The sequence below is a fragment of the Parus major genome, chromosome 8, assembly GCF_001522545.3.
Source record: "Parus major isolate Abel chromosome 8, Parus_major1.1, whole genome shotgun sequence".
NCBI classification, from domain to species: Eukaryota; Metazoa; Chordata; class Aves; order Passeriformes; family Paridae; genus Parus; species Parus major.
Window position 1 is genome coordinate 13636183 of NC_031777.1, and position 17647 is coordinate 13653829.

General features: G+C 37.9%; 2 long non-coding RNA genes across 3 annotated transcripts in view; one reads left to right on the forward strand and one right to left on the reverse strand.

Moving 5' to 3' along the window:
* The window catches only part of LOC117244797, an 82027-nt gene that overhangs the window by 21245 nt on the left and 43135 nt on the right, over positions 1-17647 (reverse strand). The window contains exon 6 of one of the 2 annotated variants that reach the window (XR_004498558.1): positions 6154-6324. The exons of the other annotated variant lie outside the window; for it this stretch is intronic. This is a non-coding gene — a long non-coding RNA (uncharacterized LOC117244797). The remainder of the gene's footprint in view (positions 1-6153; positions 6325-17647) is intronic. 2 annotated transcript variants of the gene reach the window in all.
* LOC107208016 lies at positions 7331-15616 on the forward strand. Its single transcript, XR_001523057.1, has 2 exons — positions 7331-7464; positions 15422-15616. It is a non-coding gene; the product is annotated as an uncharacterized LOC107208016 (long non-coding RNA).

Consider the following 17647-nt stretch of genomic DNA (forward strand, 5'->3'; position numbering starts at 1 on the left):
TAGATATATTTGAACATTTTATTGCATTTAGTTATGAGAGATGAATTTTTCCTGAGAGAACCTAGGGCACACAACATTGCCAGATCATTCCAAACAAGTTAATTCTGAAATGGGCTTGAATCAATAACACAAAACAGGCGGTAAAGCCAATTTTTACGGTAGTCATGGCTGCATAAAATAATATCAAGACAGTCAGATTGTAAGCTCCCTGCATCACAAATACAATTTGCAACCAACTCTAAACACAAAGAGGAAATAGATAGGAGGAAGATATAGATAAAAACAAATGATAGATAGATTGAACAAAAGGAACTGGAGGTAAAGAAAGAATGCAGAGTAGTTGCCGTTCACCATAGCATGAAAAAAGCCAAACAAGTGCAGCATGTAAGTAATTCAAGGTAAATAGAATGCTTTTCTTTCATTTAGGCTTTAAAATTGTTATGAAAAGCCTATTTTTTTCACTCTATCTGCAAGACATAGGCAGACAGGGGATGAATGTATAAATATGTCGCTGCAATACATGGCTTTTAATGAAAATGGATTTTTAATGATCCCAAAAGCTACATTTCTTTCTGACTTGCTCCATTTCCAGACAATCAGCATGAAGTATGCACAGCAAATGCACTGGTTTTGCATGTCCTTCACTAAATCCCAGGACAACCAAGCGTCCAAGCGCTGTAAAAACCAGAGCTGCCATTATGCAGAGCAGATACAGAGAAGTGACACATCCTTCACTGCTTTTATTGAACTTCCAGAGCTCTGTGACACTGCTGTTCCTTCTCCCACAGCAGACCCCAGTGTGGGTTACCTTGCACTCCATATGCATAAATAAAGGATGATGCATGGCAATGTTCCTCGCTGTTGTTCTCTGCCTCAAGGACACTTGTTAAAAGTGTGCCATTCCTCCCACTCCCCCAAGCAGGCACATTGTGTTGAAGTGCTCCATGTAAAACTCCGAGCACACAAATACCAGAGGATTTAGCTCACAAACGAAGAAAAGTCACAAGGGGGAAAGAGGCTGATGCAATCCATAGCCTTCTTGCTGTCTGAAAACAATGAATTCTTCTTTCCAATGTCAAAGTTCCCCTTTCAGTCATAATAAACAAAAAAACGCAGTGAATAATGTGCAGAAATGTACCAGCTAGTATAAATAACATTTTTTTTCCTGTTTTTTCATGTAGGCAATAATATTTTTTTTAGATTTCAGCATCATCAGAGAATAAAGGAACATTTTCCTTACTTTATCATCATCCATGAAGTTTTATCTACAAATATTTCCTGTAATGTAGGGCCATAGATTAGGAAACTGTAATATTGTTGTCATAAAACCAAGATATCATTTACAACGGGCTTGGACTCCTGTATTGACATCATGTTCAATGCTTCAAGGTAAGCTTTGTGCAAACTACGTTCCTTGGAGAAAAACAACTCCATGTTTATTTCCTGTGTTATAAGTTTTGCTTCTTTGAAATATTTGAAGACAGAAGGAATCCAAAAATAGAATACTGATGAAAAAGATAATAACTGAAAGGTGCCACATTATCAGTTAACAAATGCTCCTATCAGTTAATGAGTCAGAGGGCACAGCCTTTTGAAGGGCTCCACAGAATCACAGAATCAAGTAACTACATTGCCTAACAAACAACCAACAAAAAAGGAGGCCCCCCAAAAATCCCATTTGTTGGGCACTTTCAAATTCATAGTTTTTTCCATTTTGTCTGCTCTCCTGACTCAGACTGCCTCCAATTAATATATACCAAATGTCTCTCCCTTCTTCATTTAAATCAGTTCAAATACGGCACCTGTTTCATGAGACTTGTGTGTGCTTCTGACAGCTGATATCGGAGAAAAAACAAAAAGAATTTAAAAATCCTAACTAACTACATTAAAGTGTAATCAAGAAAGAGGGTGCTAAGATTAGCTCTTCCAGTACAAGACATCAGCAAGGCCCATGGGTACACCCCAGGGACACAGGTGGATATCTGTGTGGTGCACAGCCTGGGAAGGATCCCACAGGTCTCACGCCATCAAATGCGGCTGAAATTCAGCAACAGCACACAACAGTTACTGAGTGCCATGGAGACACTATGTTTGCCTCATTCCTCTAGAAAATAAGGCAAAGAAACCTTGCAAGAGTGTCACAAAACAAAACAACAAAATCAAGCTACAGTATTCAAAGCCAGAGTTCATCTTAAACAATAAAATATGGGAAGAGCTTCGAAAACAAGAAGCAGCCACAGTGAACAACAGCCAGAGGATCCGATCAAAGCCAAGGCACAGACAGCTAAAGTCATTTGCCAATGTACAGATTCACTCCAAACTTCACTTAAAGTTATCAGTGCTTCTGCAGAGTACAGAGGAGGAACCAGTTTTGCCCTAAAAGGCTATACAGGACTCTTTTACATACACTGTTGCTAATACACAACAAAGTACTTTATACAGCACTTTTGTTGCTTCATTTTAGCAATTTTCCCACATTATCTAGATGAGAGACAATTGCACAATGGCAGGTAAATCTTGTTAGAAAGTATCCTAAATAAGAGGGAAGATCTTGACTATAAAATACACAGAAAAGATCACAAGTCTATATTGCACATGCTGAGGTACTCTGCCTGGGATTCTTTAGGTATAATTTGGTAAGGAGGAGACTTGCAGCTTTTTGAAGCAGTTTCCTTCAGTGCTGCCAAATTTCAAATTACTTTTCTTTTCCTGGCAGCTATTAAGGAACTGGTGTTACTGGAGCAGATTATCAGCCATAGGACTGTCCTCTATGGCAGTCAGCACAGCCCCAAGCCCACAGGAGTTTGGTGGATGTGTCCAGCTGCTGGGACTGTGACATGACCCTGAATGTTAGAGGTTCATGCACATTTCCGCATTATTTCAAAGATCCCTCCTTTTCAGAGTACCCTTAACAGGGTCTAGGTCACTTCTACACCACAGTTCATTGAAATTAATTTCTTACATATTTCTGTCAAGCTAATGGACAAAATTCAAAGAATATACAACCTTAAAGACATTTTAATGTCTTATTTTCAACTGCCTTATCTAAATTGTATCATTTTTAAAGCAATGCCTAATAATCATTGAGTCATTCTTGTTAATTCTGTATTAAAACACACCATTCTTCTCATGAATAGAGTGTTTTAAATTATGCTTGCACATTTTTTAATTCCTATTCACTAATAAACAAAACCATAATTATCATAAACTTAATCACAGGGTTCATTCCAGATGCAGACAGTTCACATATTCTATATGTTTTATTTCAGAGAATGCAGGTTAAACAATATTTAATCAGTCTAAGATTAAAGCTTACTTCCACTGACTTGAATTTTCAAATGTGAAAGACCCAACAGATCTCAGTGGTGACTAGCTCAGTCTTTTTGCAGTCTCAGATGTGCTGCTGACATCCACATGCCCAAATGTAAAAGAATGCCAGTAATTTCAAATGAAAACAGTTTTATTAGTTAGATGTTACTACCAGTGTTAATGCAGCTCTTCAATGCCTGATCTCATTTTGAAAAATCTTACTATCTCCATTTCATTTTCAAAATGCTTCTTATTTCCCTGCTGCTGAGAAAACCTCTCTGTGTCTATAAACTCTTTTATTAAATGCTTTCAAAGCTAAGCAAGGTAGCAAAAAGAAAGTACTGCCTCCTCGCTTTCATCTATACTTGTCTTTGAAATGATGGGAATATATTAGCTGTACATTTGGGCATTTTTGAAAAAGAATATTTAGACAATAACATGAACTAAAGCTTTTCACAATCTTTAAAACACTGGCCTCAAAAATACCTGTAAAAACAGTCCAATTTAAGTCCTGGAAAGATGCTGCAGTACAGCCTGCCTGAAAAACACTTTTGGGGAAATACAGATGAGGTTCTGGAATTTCAGCTGCAGCAAAGCAGAAAACTTCATAACCATAATCCAAAGAATCCTTACTAGTTCTTACAGGTTTTTTTAATACTTCATTAAGAGGTTGACACAGTAGTAGTTAGATCCATAAATAAGATATTTTTATTACAATCTAACAAAATCAAGACTGTAACCGTGATTCATTTTTTAATAACCTTAGTTCTCCATGATTTCTGATCCTAATGGAGCAATCATGCATCACTGTTGTGTTCCAACAGAACTATTAGGCTCTGTGCTGTGTTAGTGTAATTGCAGTCTAATGGTTTACACTATCATAATGGCACTAAATATTTTACTAAACGAAGTACAATAGCTAAAAAGTGATTTAAATTGTTCCAGCTTTAAGATCGTACATCAAAGCAAGAACTATTCCTTTCTCTCTGAACTGAGTAACAAAGATGTCAAAATCAGTTTCTTGTTTCTCATAATAAAGTGGTTAAAATGTAAGATTAGAAGCAGAGTTTAAAAATTATTGCAGAAAGTGATTTAGTAAAAAAATGAAAAGTATTAAAATATTTTGAGGCATTTTGATGCTCTGCTTCAGCAGTCTGGCACGGTTTAAACTGTCAGATTAACAAAGGATACAGAAATACTCTACCCAGTACTCTAATTCGGATTTGGACTTTTTAATCAGAATTTCTGATTAACTACTTTAACAAAACTTTTAATAAAAATCCCGCTCTGTGCAAGTGTGGCACACTACAAGGAACTCTCCAGGCATTAGATTACATAATTCTCATGCACTTGTGATCAGTGAGAGCAGCAGAGCAGCCCAGCAGGAGCCAGAGCCCGGCGTGACCGGGCTGTGCCTGCCCAGGAGCAGGGTGACCCCGCCGGGGACACGGAGCCTTCACCTGCTCAGGACATCCAGACCCACAGAATAACTCCATGAACTAAGTCAGACCGAGGGACAGGTGAGGAATGGGTAAATCCTACCATGAACACACCCCACTGCACCCTGCAGTGCCTGCTGCCTTACTCCCTTGGGCAAAGCCAAAAATATCTGTAATTCTAAAAGGAGTCATGAAGTTAGTACTAAAAGTGTTCAAAGATTGGATCCAGAACTCCTGAAATTTATTTCTAAAAATCTGCTTTATCTAAAGTTAATTTAAACTTAATTCTATTCATTATTTTTTATTTTTAAAAACGCTATATTTTTACTTCTAGATGTAGTATCAATTTAGAGTGTTTTTCAAACACTGTTTTCTTGGAAAACAAATCTTCTCTTTTCCCCAAAAATCAGGACTTTTTTTCAAAAAAGGCTTTTTGAATTTGGACTGGGACAACAGGGTATTTTTTCCAAAATGTTGTTTACTACTAGTATTTTCTACAACACTCATCTGCTTAAAAAAAGGAAAAAAGAGCAAAAACATGTTTGTACTATCTAGAGAACATTTTGTGCAGCTCATAACTCCTTGATTTAGAGACTGCCAAGATCTAGGATCACTTTGTACCTAGAGAATAAATTAATTCTTTTAAAACAGAATAAAATAAAACTTGTCTTTTACCTGGCACAGGAATTGTTTTTGAAAAGAAAACAAGAAATGTAGTGAATTCAGTAATTTGGTAGTAAATAATCTTTGAGTTTGCATAAAGGTACTAATAACGAGAATGAATATTGCCCATTCTGTAAGTGAGAAGCTGTAACTTTCTGACACTGATGATACTTTCTCTTTCTAGCCATGCTCTGCTCAGGTGTAGATCTCTCCAGCAAACACTCCTAAAGGACTCAACATTTGCACTATGTTAAAAAAAAACAAACAAAAAAAGCCCAGCATTTGTTAAGGAAAACCAAACTTCTCCAGTAAAATGATCAATTTTGCCAAAAAACATTAAAAATTAACTTTGCGGTTTTATTTCTCATTTAAATCAGGAATTAACGAAAAATAAATAAATAAAATACAGTAACCAAAAAAAAAAAAAAAAGAAAAAAAACAGATTAGAAAATCTGCTTTCTAAAGATCTCTCAGATTTATTGATACAGTATACACACCTAACCTATTAGTCTTAGATAATTAACTAACACAATATTCTTCTTACATGGAGAGGTTTAGTTTTAATTTGCAGTTTAATTGTCCTACTTAAAGTAAGCCTGTCACCTGTGTCACTTTGTGGCTCATAACTGTAATCCTCATTTAATTATTTACTTCAAGGGAACATTTTAATTATGGACATTACTATGTGTGCAGAGTAACTTATACTCGAGGGTGGTGAAAATTTCTACAGTAGAGTGCTCACCTGAATTTGCACTGGCCACAGCTCCATGTGCAGTGGATCAGCTGCAGAGCCTGCTTCGACTGCTGAGAGATGCTCCTCACTTCTCTGGCCTAGGATCACATCTGGGGTGCCTGAAAACAGGCAGGACCACCAGGGCACAAATGCCTTGGATTGTGACTGCAAGGCTCCCAGCTGAAATATAAATGTGACAGTAATAACTTCTCACATCTACATTTGACCCTGCAAATAACCTTTGGCCACAGGAGCGGGCATGCAGCGTTGGCTCCGGGGTGAGGTCACCACTGTGCCCCATTTCTGTGCTGATCAGTAATGGAGGGACCAGAAGAGAGGCACAGAGCATGAGCCTTCCTCTGATTTCATTCTTGAAATTGGCAACCTGTGATTTATGAGGTTCCTAAGATAGGGGGCTGCCTATCAGCTTTTTTTTTAAATAACCATCAGTTGACTAATATTCTATGAAATTATCTAATATCTTCACAAACTAGCTATATTTTTAGCTTTCAAAGTATCATGTTGCAGCAAGCTCCATCATTTAAAAATTTTAAAAAATAAAAAACAACAAAGAAAATAAAAAAAAACTTACTTTGTGTTTGCTTCAGATTTGCCAGATTTGTGGGTTTGTTCACTATTGCATGGTCATCTTTACAAAAATTTTAACTTTTAGAGCAGACATTTCTTCATCACACAAGTGGCACTGTGCAACTTCCCTGCTCTGGACCAAGCAATATCTTTCATTGCCTGAAGTCTCAATAGGCAACTTTAAAAAACTGAAAATACTTTCATATTTAACATATTTGGCACAATAGGATCCATTTCTCTGCAGGTACACCCAACCAGAAGGGAGGGTAAGGGATGCCACGTGCCCAGGCTTGCCAGCAGATGACTAGACTCTCTGCCTGGGGCAGATGGGGACAAGGGGCAGCCCAGCCTCCCATTCTATATACAAAAAATATGTGCCAGAGTGAAAGAAAAGAAGCCCAGGTTCCAAAAAAGCCCTTTTTTTTACCATTAAAACGTTTCCAGCATTCGTGGTCTCCCTGACTTACCGTTCAGTACTCCTGACTCGCACATCTTGCTCAATGCCCAGGCAGCCCCAAGGGCACTCAGGGGTGTTCCCAACTGGGATCCTCCCTGCTTGGGAAGCTACTTCTGCAAACTCCCTCCTACACAGGAGGGACCAAAGCACTGCCTCCCTACCAGGAGGCAAGATGAGTGCTGGAGGCACTTCTGAGGGACACAGCTCTCGGGACAGCCAGCAGTGCTGAAGGGGGACATGGGGCACATGGGAACTGCAGGCCACCTGCCTCTGAGGTAAGTGCCTCTCACAGCAGTCACTTCATTATTAACGACCTCCATAACTCCACGAGACGCTTATCTTTTTCAATAAACAGAAACTGTTACTGAAGGTTTTATTTGGTGCTTTTTTTTATTTTTTTAATATTGGGATGAATCCAAAGACTGCTTTCTTTAGTATCTACCTTTCTTCAGTGATGAATGTTTTTTCATGAGCAGTGTCATTACATACAATTTTTATCATACAGATTGTTCTATTTTATTCAGTAACCTAGAAAAAATTTCCTCTTTCCCTTTCTAAAGAAGTAACCTTCAACCTACAAATTGTCTGCTGCCTCTTACAGTATCCTCAGCACAGGCACAGCCACTAACAACAGAGAGTGTTCAGCACGTTCCAGTACTGGGTATATCACATTTCCCATCTGAAATTGCTTACCTCATCAGGCACTAAGGGCCCAGTTTGGAAGTCATTAAAAATAATGAAAATGCTGGCACTTCTCCCAGCAATAATGACATTGGATTCTATGTTGCTTTTATACTTTAAGACATTTGTATATATCCACAAATCATTTAACTCTTATCTTTGTACTAGCTTTAATGAAACTAATGGCTGCTGAAACCGTGTGGGTTTTATTCTACTTTTTATTTAAATAAGCTTCTGCCCACTCCATCATAAAGCAACACAAGCACTTACACAGCATATTGCATCACGAAAGCCCCAAAGTGTTTACCAGGATCACTGTATCCATCACTAAAATGCAAGCACTTCTCAGTCAATAAACACTTCAGCTGACAATAAAGTCACAAGAGAGTTTTCAGAAGGAAAGCTGAAGAGCAACAAATCCAATTTTTCCAAAACAAATTTAGAACCAGGGTCTTGCATTTTCATTTCCATCTGTATCTATTGTAGCCCTTCCTTCCTATCACCATGTAAAAAAATCTAACTCCATATTAACCCACTGAGTAACAACATCACCCCTGCAGGGTCCGAATCTTTCAAGCTTTGACAAGATAATGAGCCCTCAGGAATGTGCTCCAGGCCAGCACAAAATGCACCCTTGGAGTTTCAACTGATTGTTGGAAAATGCATATTAATGCATATTAAAACCTTAAAAGATTCACCCTTAATACTCAAGGTCTAGCTTAGGGCTAATGTAAAAATTCTCACTGCTATGCTTTTCCCGATAAGGAAAAGTAAGATTTACATTGTTTGAAATAAATAAGAACAACATAAATATGGAAAAAAACCAGCTTCTTTAGATGTGTGTTTATTTGCTCTAGGCATATATTTGAACTGTGCATTAAAAAGAGACCTGTCATGAGGACAAAAACAGAAGTTACAGATCCAGCACTTCTGCATAGGAAGTGTGGTATTTCAGACTCATAGAAATTAATGACAGTATATAAAATGACTCATATATTTTGACATCATCAGCTCACAGAGAAGGTATCTTGGAGATACAAAGGACCTGAACTCCAGTCACTCTGGAAGTCCTTCCCCAGTGTGAAAAATCCAGAGATCCTGGACTACTGCTGAAAGATGTATCTTGTCAAAGTCAGTAGAGTTTAGTGTGACTAAACTTACTGATATTTCTAGGTGGGAGCATAAGGAGAAGGCAGGTACAAGTCAAACAGTAATAATTCTAACCAATAACAAAACTATAAGTACCAGACCTAATAAAAAAGTTTCCTAAATGCTTCATAAGCTGAACTTTAAAGGTGCTTTGATGTTATTATCAGTATACATGAAAATCTGAAGAAGAACATTACCACTGCATAGAAGCTAAGCTAAAGGCCTCTCTTGTAAGGTTATTAAAAAAATATTTTTAAGGCTGTTAAATGTTTAATACCTTTCCAAAGTATTTTCTTTGCATTTATTTTTAAGTGCTGGATAAGGTCTGAATTTAGAACATATATTGCTTAATGTACCCTTTAGTTGGTGTAGCACCTTTAATCTCAAAATATTTTAAGATATGTTATAAACACCTTACCAAGCCACAAAAAAAAAAATCAGCCAGCCATCCTTAGCAGTAGCTAGAATATCATGAGTTTGATTTCTTTTATATGTTAGATCAAGGAATGAAATTACAGCAAACTAGCTTTATGATTACCAATCTAGCTTGAAATTACCTACCACATATCATCCACAGAACTACTAGTAAATGCTACACAATTCAAGCAACAGGTGCAAATGCACAGGCATCATGAGTGATCCCACCATTTTAAGACATGAGAATATCCTTATGCAGTACAAATAAATGAATAAGAATGTAAAAATTGATTTGAACATAATACTGAACAGCAAAGACAAATAACATTTAAATGGCAATTTAATTTTATTAAAATAGATATTTGTTTTTAGAATATTTGGGAAAATTTTATATTCTATTTTCTCCTGCAGTAAACAACAAAATGAAGGTAGTAGTTTTCAGATACCAAAAGCCTGCCTGTGGCTCGTTATCCAATTAATTGATATGAGTAAATTAGCTACATCAAACTAAATGACAGCTAGTTGCTCCACAAAAGCTAGTGGTAGATCACAATAAGGGGCTTTCAGAAAATTAGATCAGTGCAGAGGTCCTTCCTTTTAAACTTTAGAAACACATTAAAAGATGTTTCTATCTTTACTTTCAGAAAAATAAGCATTACAAAAAGGGATGACAAGTAATTCATATTCAGAAACTCACTGAGAGGTGTTACAGTGGCAGTGGAGAGTTTCATTGCAAAACCATGACAGAATTTTTCATCCAGATCCTCTTCCATGAAATGGATCCGATCTCTCGCACCTATTATGTCACACAAGTCTCTCCTATCTTCCTCAAGGAAAAAGAAGACAGCTTGGTAGCTCTGTTCTTCCATCCCCTCTTCCCACGGCTCCTTCTGCACCCATTTGAAAATACCCTGCTATGCAAGGTGCTTCTTTTTACACCGAGACAGGAATGACACTCAGGACAGCTCAATGAATCTTGTTCATCTCTTATGAATTTACATGGGATAACTGCTTTTTAAGGCCTTATAAGAACCCTGCTTTGGCTTTGTGCAAATGTAGAATAGTACAGGGGATGGCACAGGACTTAAAATACACAGCTGAACAAATAGGGAGGACAGAATCTGGATTCATTATATTGGGAGTTAAAGATTTGGTGCCAGGTAATGCAGAAAAAAAAATATTAACAACCCCCTTTCTGTTTGGGTGTAAGCCTCAATGCTAACTAAACTGCAGGGTTAAAATCTGCTTTTAGGAACATTAATCAGATAAAAGCTCTAACTAAACTCCTAAGCATGAACTCTGCTGCAATGGGGAATGCACACTCTCAGGCTGCACAGAAATTTCCATTATGTGAAAAAGAAAAAAGCACAGCTTTTCTTACCACTGAGATGCTTCTCGCACTTTTTCATTTCAGTGGCGGTTTGTTTTCCACCCTCCTCCCTCCTGTCACCTCAGACAACAGCAGCTCAAGTGGACAATACAAGCAGATGGGACATTTATTCATCTCACTCCTCCCTCATTTTTTGTTTTTGCTGCTGTAGTTTTATATGCATCAAAATGAGAGTTTTTGCCCAAGACACTGCCTGTGTGAAACAGCCCGTGTCACTCAGAGATTCTGAGTACCAGGTATTCACTGATGGCTTTCAAGTAGATCCTGAAGTGGCAGCCCAGAATTTACAGCTGAGGGAGCTGAGGTTGTTTAGTCTGGAGAAAAGGAGGCTGAGGGAGACCTTATCACTCTCTAAAACTCCCTGAAAAAAGGCTGCAGTAAGGTAGGGGCCAGTTCTGGGTAAGAAGCAACAGTGTGAGAGAAAATGCCCCAATTTGCACCAGGCAAGGTTTAGATTGGATATTAGGAAAAAATTTCTACACTGAAAGGTTTGCTAAGCACTGGAACAGGCTGCCCAAGGAAGTGGTTGTGTCACCATCCCTGGAGGATTAAAAGATGTGTAAATATATCACCCAGGGACAAGGTTTAGTGGTGGCCTTGGCAGTGCCAGGTTAATGGCCAGACCTTAAAGGACTTCTCCATCCTAATGATTCTATGATTCTGTCTTCCCAAAATATGACACATCAGCAGAAAAAAATCAAGCCTCTGCTTTTTACATCCAAATGTTAGCTAAGAAAGTGTTTAACCCTGGAGACATTTTCAGAAAATTAGTTCAGAGCCTTTGCACAGTTTAATCTGAAGAAGTTTTAAACTCTGATTGTTCAATTAAACACAATATATTCTTGCAGTTGCCATTTATCACACTGCTACCATTTCAAGTAACCTGGCCAACAAAACTGTCTGGTACCTAGGAGTGAAGAAACGAATAGGATAATGTTCTGTAAGAAAGTAGGTCTATCCAACATTTCACAGTGCTAAAAATACCCTCAGGACTTGTTCTGATACCTTGTAATTATGCACACATATCATGATTTATGGTCCATGTCTCCCAGCTCAAAGTAGTATGCACTCTGTTTCATATCTTGCCCTATTTATGTGTAAAATACTCCAGTCTGTAATGCCATAAAAGAGAGGACAGGCTCATTGCACATGTTACTATCGATTTCATATGAGCATAGGCATAATCTAATGATCCTTTACAACTAAGGATAAATATGCACAATTTAGCCTTAAACATATTCAGTGTAAGATCATTTCTATTGCTGCCTTAGAGAAATATGTCTGTGATGTTGAAGATCTCTGCTGTCCAGCCTCCTCCTCAAGACTGTAGAGAGTGTGGCAAAAGGAGACAAAGATGTCCAAACTGGAAAAAGGACAAGAAACTTTGTCACTTATGTATCAAGAAACATACCTGCTTCAGATCAAACTTGTGAATTCATGTTCCACAGCTTTCCCCTGCTTCTCTTCATCTCCACATGACCCTGCTCTCTCACTGACCACTGCAGCTGGGGTCATGGAAAATCTGACTACTTTTTTTTCCTACTATGTCTTAAATTTGGTTTACTGTTGGATGCACATTTATTCCCACCTTTAGCACAAAGGAAGAAGGGTTTGCAGTGTTCTTAAAATAATTTTGAAAGAGGACTCTGTTAACATAAGATCCAGTTTATCCATGAAATAAGTCCATGTTTTTGCTGACTACATTTTCAAAAACAATTTAACTTGTGGGCTGAATTCAAGCCTTATTTCATTTCAGTACACAGCTTCAATTTTGTGCTTGTCAGTTCTGACAACCCTGTACTCACTTCCTACTTGTATGGATACAACTAAAAATGTACTAATGAACCAATAATAAACTTGCATTATTAACAATCACTGCAACATAATTAGCAATTCCCAGAAATGGCTACAACCCAAATCTGAAGGTACATAATATTATTTTTCTTCATTTATTTTTGTATTCAACTACATCTACTACACATCATTTATGCTCCTCTTAGTGGTAGTTCCATCAAGCTTACTTACAATAGAATACTATTTTTTCCCTATTCAGATTAAGTAAGTTTTTCATGTTCATTCTGGAATTGGTGAGTGAATTAAGGTGTGGTTCAAAAGAATATTTTCCCCCACGTGCGCAGAAACAGCAAAATTTATGGAAAAGGAGCAGCCTAGGGAGAGGTTTAAGAAGTTCTCATGCTTTTTTAGCAAGTTCACATAGATAGCTACGGAGTCAATTTTGGGAATAACCTAAACAAATAAAACCAAGTGACACTTGTATTTAATAGGCTCTTTCAGGAACAATATAATCTGCATACATCTCACTTTCTACACTAAATATTTTTTTTTAATCAAAGAAGGTTTGCTTTTCATGACCTCTTTTATGAATCTTTTATGAACAGTTCCACTATCCATGTTTATGAGCTTTTTACTTCTCTTTTTTCTTTCTTTTTTTTTTTTAAGAGTATCTTCATTCCTTTCAAAATAAGATCATTTTTTCTTGTCACCCCACTAACTTTTTTTGTGTTTCCTATTTAAAAAGGCTTATGTGTTTAAACAAGGAAGGGCTCTGGTGCACCATCATGCATCAGATGTAGCCTAGAAATAGTTTTATCCATCCAAATTCAATTAGGTGCTGTGACAGTAGGAGCCAAACTAGACTTCTTAAGACAGAATCCAACATTTTAATGGCAATCAATACCTCCCTCCCTCTATGTGTGAGCTCTCTGATTATTATTAATCTTGATACATGGGAAGCTGAACACTGGACAGGTTGAAGAACTAGACTGTGTCTCTGCTGCCAATGTGCTGAACTGAATGAACTGAGTGCAGGAAAACAGGAGAGGAACTTTAAAATTTTAATTATCTCAGAGAGACTAGGCCATGAAAACAAAGTTCTTATCAACACACTGCAATCAAATTGATAAACCAGGCATAGAATAACTTATTTTTAAAATAAATTAATAAAAAATAGAGGACAGAAAGAGACAGACTATTCATAAAAGCAGACAAGAGAATTTAATTTTTTGGTTTTCATGCAATTTTCTTACAAGATTCTCATCAAAAGAGGAGAAATGAACCAAGAAATCCTTGAACTATTTACTTACATGGAATGAAGGACATATCATAAACAATTGTACATATAGCTGATTTTAAAACTTTCTTTGGTGCATCTGAAAACCCACCTACAAATAAGAAAGGTAGAAGCAAACTTAAGCAGTGTGAAGCTATAGTGTCTTAACAGCCTAAAAATAACCAATGAAAGCTTCTACAGCAAATAAAATACACAAAATAAGCTATCACCATGTTAAAAACTAATATTTTTACAGTGATGTTCTATAGGAAAAGTCAAAATAACAAGAGCCCTGATTTAGAAAATAGAGACTGTAATGGCATTGCTACTTTCTAGCCATCTGGATCCACAGAGATATTTAAGACTGCTGAGAACTAGGGCCTCACACAGAAACCAGAAGGAAAAAAGAGAGAAAGATGGACATAAGAGAGTCATTTAGCCTCAACAGCCAAAAATTGTCAGGAGTCTACCATATTTAGCTTATAAGATAGAGCACGTATTTAGCATCTGAAAAGTCTGGATTTTGTAATAAGCACCAGACTCAATCTTAATGTGCAGAGGATACAGCCTCTTTGTAAGGCATTCAATAACACCATACTTGATCATATAAGAAGAGCCATTTACACTTCACATATTTAGCTCATCTACAAAATATCAGTGTATAGAAAAAGCAAAAGAACGCATTACAAAAGGATATCCAGTCCTCCCGATAAGACTTTAAAGCAATATATAATATACCCTGGATTAATATCATATTAATAGCTGTGGCAAACTCATACCCTTCCCATTTCAATTGCCTGAGCCAAATAGGGAATGCATCTGACTATCTTTTCAGTAATTCTACTTTTTAAGTGTTATATTGAATCAGGTCAAGCAGAACCCAAGATACTTTATTTCAAGGCCATTTCAACGGTTGGAGCAGCAATTTAAATAGAAAGCGAGAGTGGTACTGTCTCTGTATTTTAAACTATTTTAATAGTTTAAATAAATGAAAGTTATTGAAACTGGTTTCCAGAAACGAACTTGAATCATGCACAAATGTGCTGTTTCAATACAGAATAAGATCAGCAGTGCAGAAATGAATTACATTAAAAAGCAAAAATATGCTAAATCAGACAAAGATTTGAAACTCCAATACATCACAGGTCATTCTCCAGTAGCATATGTTTCCACCCAGAATACACCTATTGCACACAGAAAGTAGAAAATGAAAAGAAATGCTAATCCACGCAACAATGCAGCTTCACAGAAGCAGTGAAGTGACACAAGGGCTTCAGCTGGGTCCTTAAAAGCAGGCACTGGGGCAAAGTGAGATATAGCAGGATGCAAAGGAAATAGGCGAGCAACTCAAAGATCAGTTCCCGCCTTCTTCTCTACCCTGCTGGAAACAGATGCCTTTAGCATTGCTAGAATACATGAAGGAAAATGTATTTGAGAAACTAAGGCACTAGAGGTTACATGGTGTGCTTCAAAGCATGATTTTTCTAAGATCATTCTCTCATTCTCTTTTCTATTTCTTTTTTAGACCCAAGAAGGAGAGACCTTGCTGACTGAAGCAGTTTCTCTGCTGAGATGCGCTATTGGCATAGAGCTGGCAAAATGATACTAAATTAGAATAGAAAGCTTAGAAGCTACCTTCACTTAAATACAAAATCATACATGTAGTTCACTCATAGTGGAAGAGCAAATAAACAAAAAATAAAAATGTACGTAACAGCAACTTCTTCCTTAGCTGCAGTGAGTCATGTTCACGCAGTCATTGCCTAGTACTCCCAGGCTGGACTTAGTTCATCATTTCATGGGAGGAGCAGAAAGAGCTGGTGAGCCAAGTTTCCTTGTGCCAGGCTCGCCCAGCAGTGCTCAGAAGAGCCTGAGGAGCTGCAGAGTCCCCAGGCAGTGCCCACTGCCCAGCACCACACAGCAGAGCCACACTGCCCAGAGCTGCTCCAACTCATCCCTGGAGAGTACGTGCCTACAGCACACCTTGGCCACAGAGCCACCACAGATTTCAGTCTTAGGTACCACCCATATTTTATGTTTCAAAACAGAACTTTAAGCCCCACAACCTGCATCAACTAACCCTGGGAATGCTAAGGTTTTCATCACAAAGGCTTAGGAGGTCCCAAAATTTCCTCATCCAGCAGGCATGCCCAGAAATATCTCAGTTCCAGCAGCTCTGGGAAATTCTCATCTTTGAGGCCTGAGCTTCATTAGGAACTGCAGAGTTATTCCCCCTAATATTTTGCCTGAGGGTATCAGTCCCACAGGCAGACAGTACTTTTACATAGAGAGGTTCCATGCAAAAACGCATCAGCAAAGACCTTCCTCAAAATCAATTGTCATCATTTCTGTGACTAATCCTGCACTCTTCCAAATAACCCTTCTCAGCTAGTATGTACAGGAGTCAGTTACCTATTCCAGGAAAGTGCAATGAACTTAAAAGGTGGGGCAAGAACCCAATGACCAAATATTGCAATTATTCACATCCTGACTGTGAAGTCCCTTTACAAACCCACACCTAGCTTCACTTTCAGCTCATTGTGTGTCTAGAGTGAAGGAAAGGAGAACAATTATACTATCTCAAATCATCATTATTGTTTCAATGATTGCATTAGCATTCTCAAAGCATAAACCTCCCACAAAACATTTGAGGCAGACATCTAATGATGGATTTTCCCAACAGAGAAAGCAATTCCTCTAAGCAATAAAACAGTCTTTGAGAAATCCTGCAGCCATAAATCTAGTATTTCTCATTACAAAATTTACATCAGCCACGAAGTGATTACTTCTAAAATTACAAACCCATGTGGACAGAAATATTAGTGGGTTACCAATTGCCATTCTCATGAGTCATGAGAAAAGCAGTTCAAGTCATACTAGTCTTGTAAAAAACAAAATATCAAAAGAACTAATTGTTTTATTATAGACAGAAAGTTTAGGGCATCCACATAACAAGCATCTAGACAACAAAATACAAAGGCCAGCAGTAAGTTCCCATCAAAACTTTCAAAGGTTGCACAGGACTATCCAAGCAATAAAGGTTTGTCACAACTTTTTAACATATCTCCACGAAAGCAGTACCTAGACCCTTCAAAGCTCCTGAGCATTTCCCACATGGGAGCATGTAATGTGCAGAAAGCAAAGAGAGGGAAGAGAGAGAGGGGAAGCATCCAAGGCCTTCCATTCTTGCAGAATTTGGGCAGTGACTTCAGCTCCCCGGGGTAGGGCAGCACTGAACCCCCTGGCTCCCAGCTGTGTCCAGCGCTGGAGGCACACGGGATGGGCAGCACTGGGGCAGGTCCCATTCTGAAGCAGTGGAGAGGGACAAGGGAGTAAGTGGGACCATGCAGGAACAAGTTTTGCCTTGCTTGCTTGATGCATATATCCCAGGACTTGTCAGGGAGCTGACATGTACCTCAGTTTGAGGATAACTATCCCACAAAAGTACTCTGACTCCTCTTTTTCCTTTTGCAGCCTTCTCTTCCCTGGGTGCTGCAACCTAGCAGCAACCTAAAGGGCTCTAAGGACCCCTGGGATTAAATCAAACACATTTTGTTTAAAAAAGCATGTCATCCAATACCATGGTTAGGAAGAGATGAATGTTAGTTTTCCTCAAAGAATGTGTAAGATACTGCACAAGCACCTTAAACACTGGATTGATCACACGGTGAATAGAATTAAAAAAAATAAAATCTGCTTAACTCATCTGGACTCACGCTTCACATACATTAAGAAACTTTTCTAGTTTAAC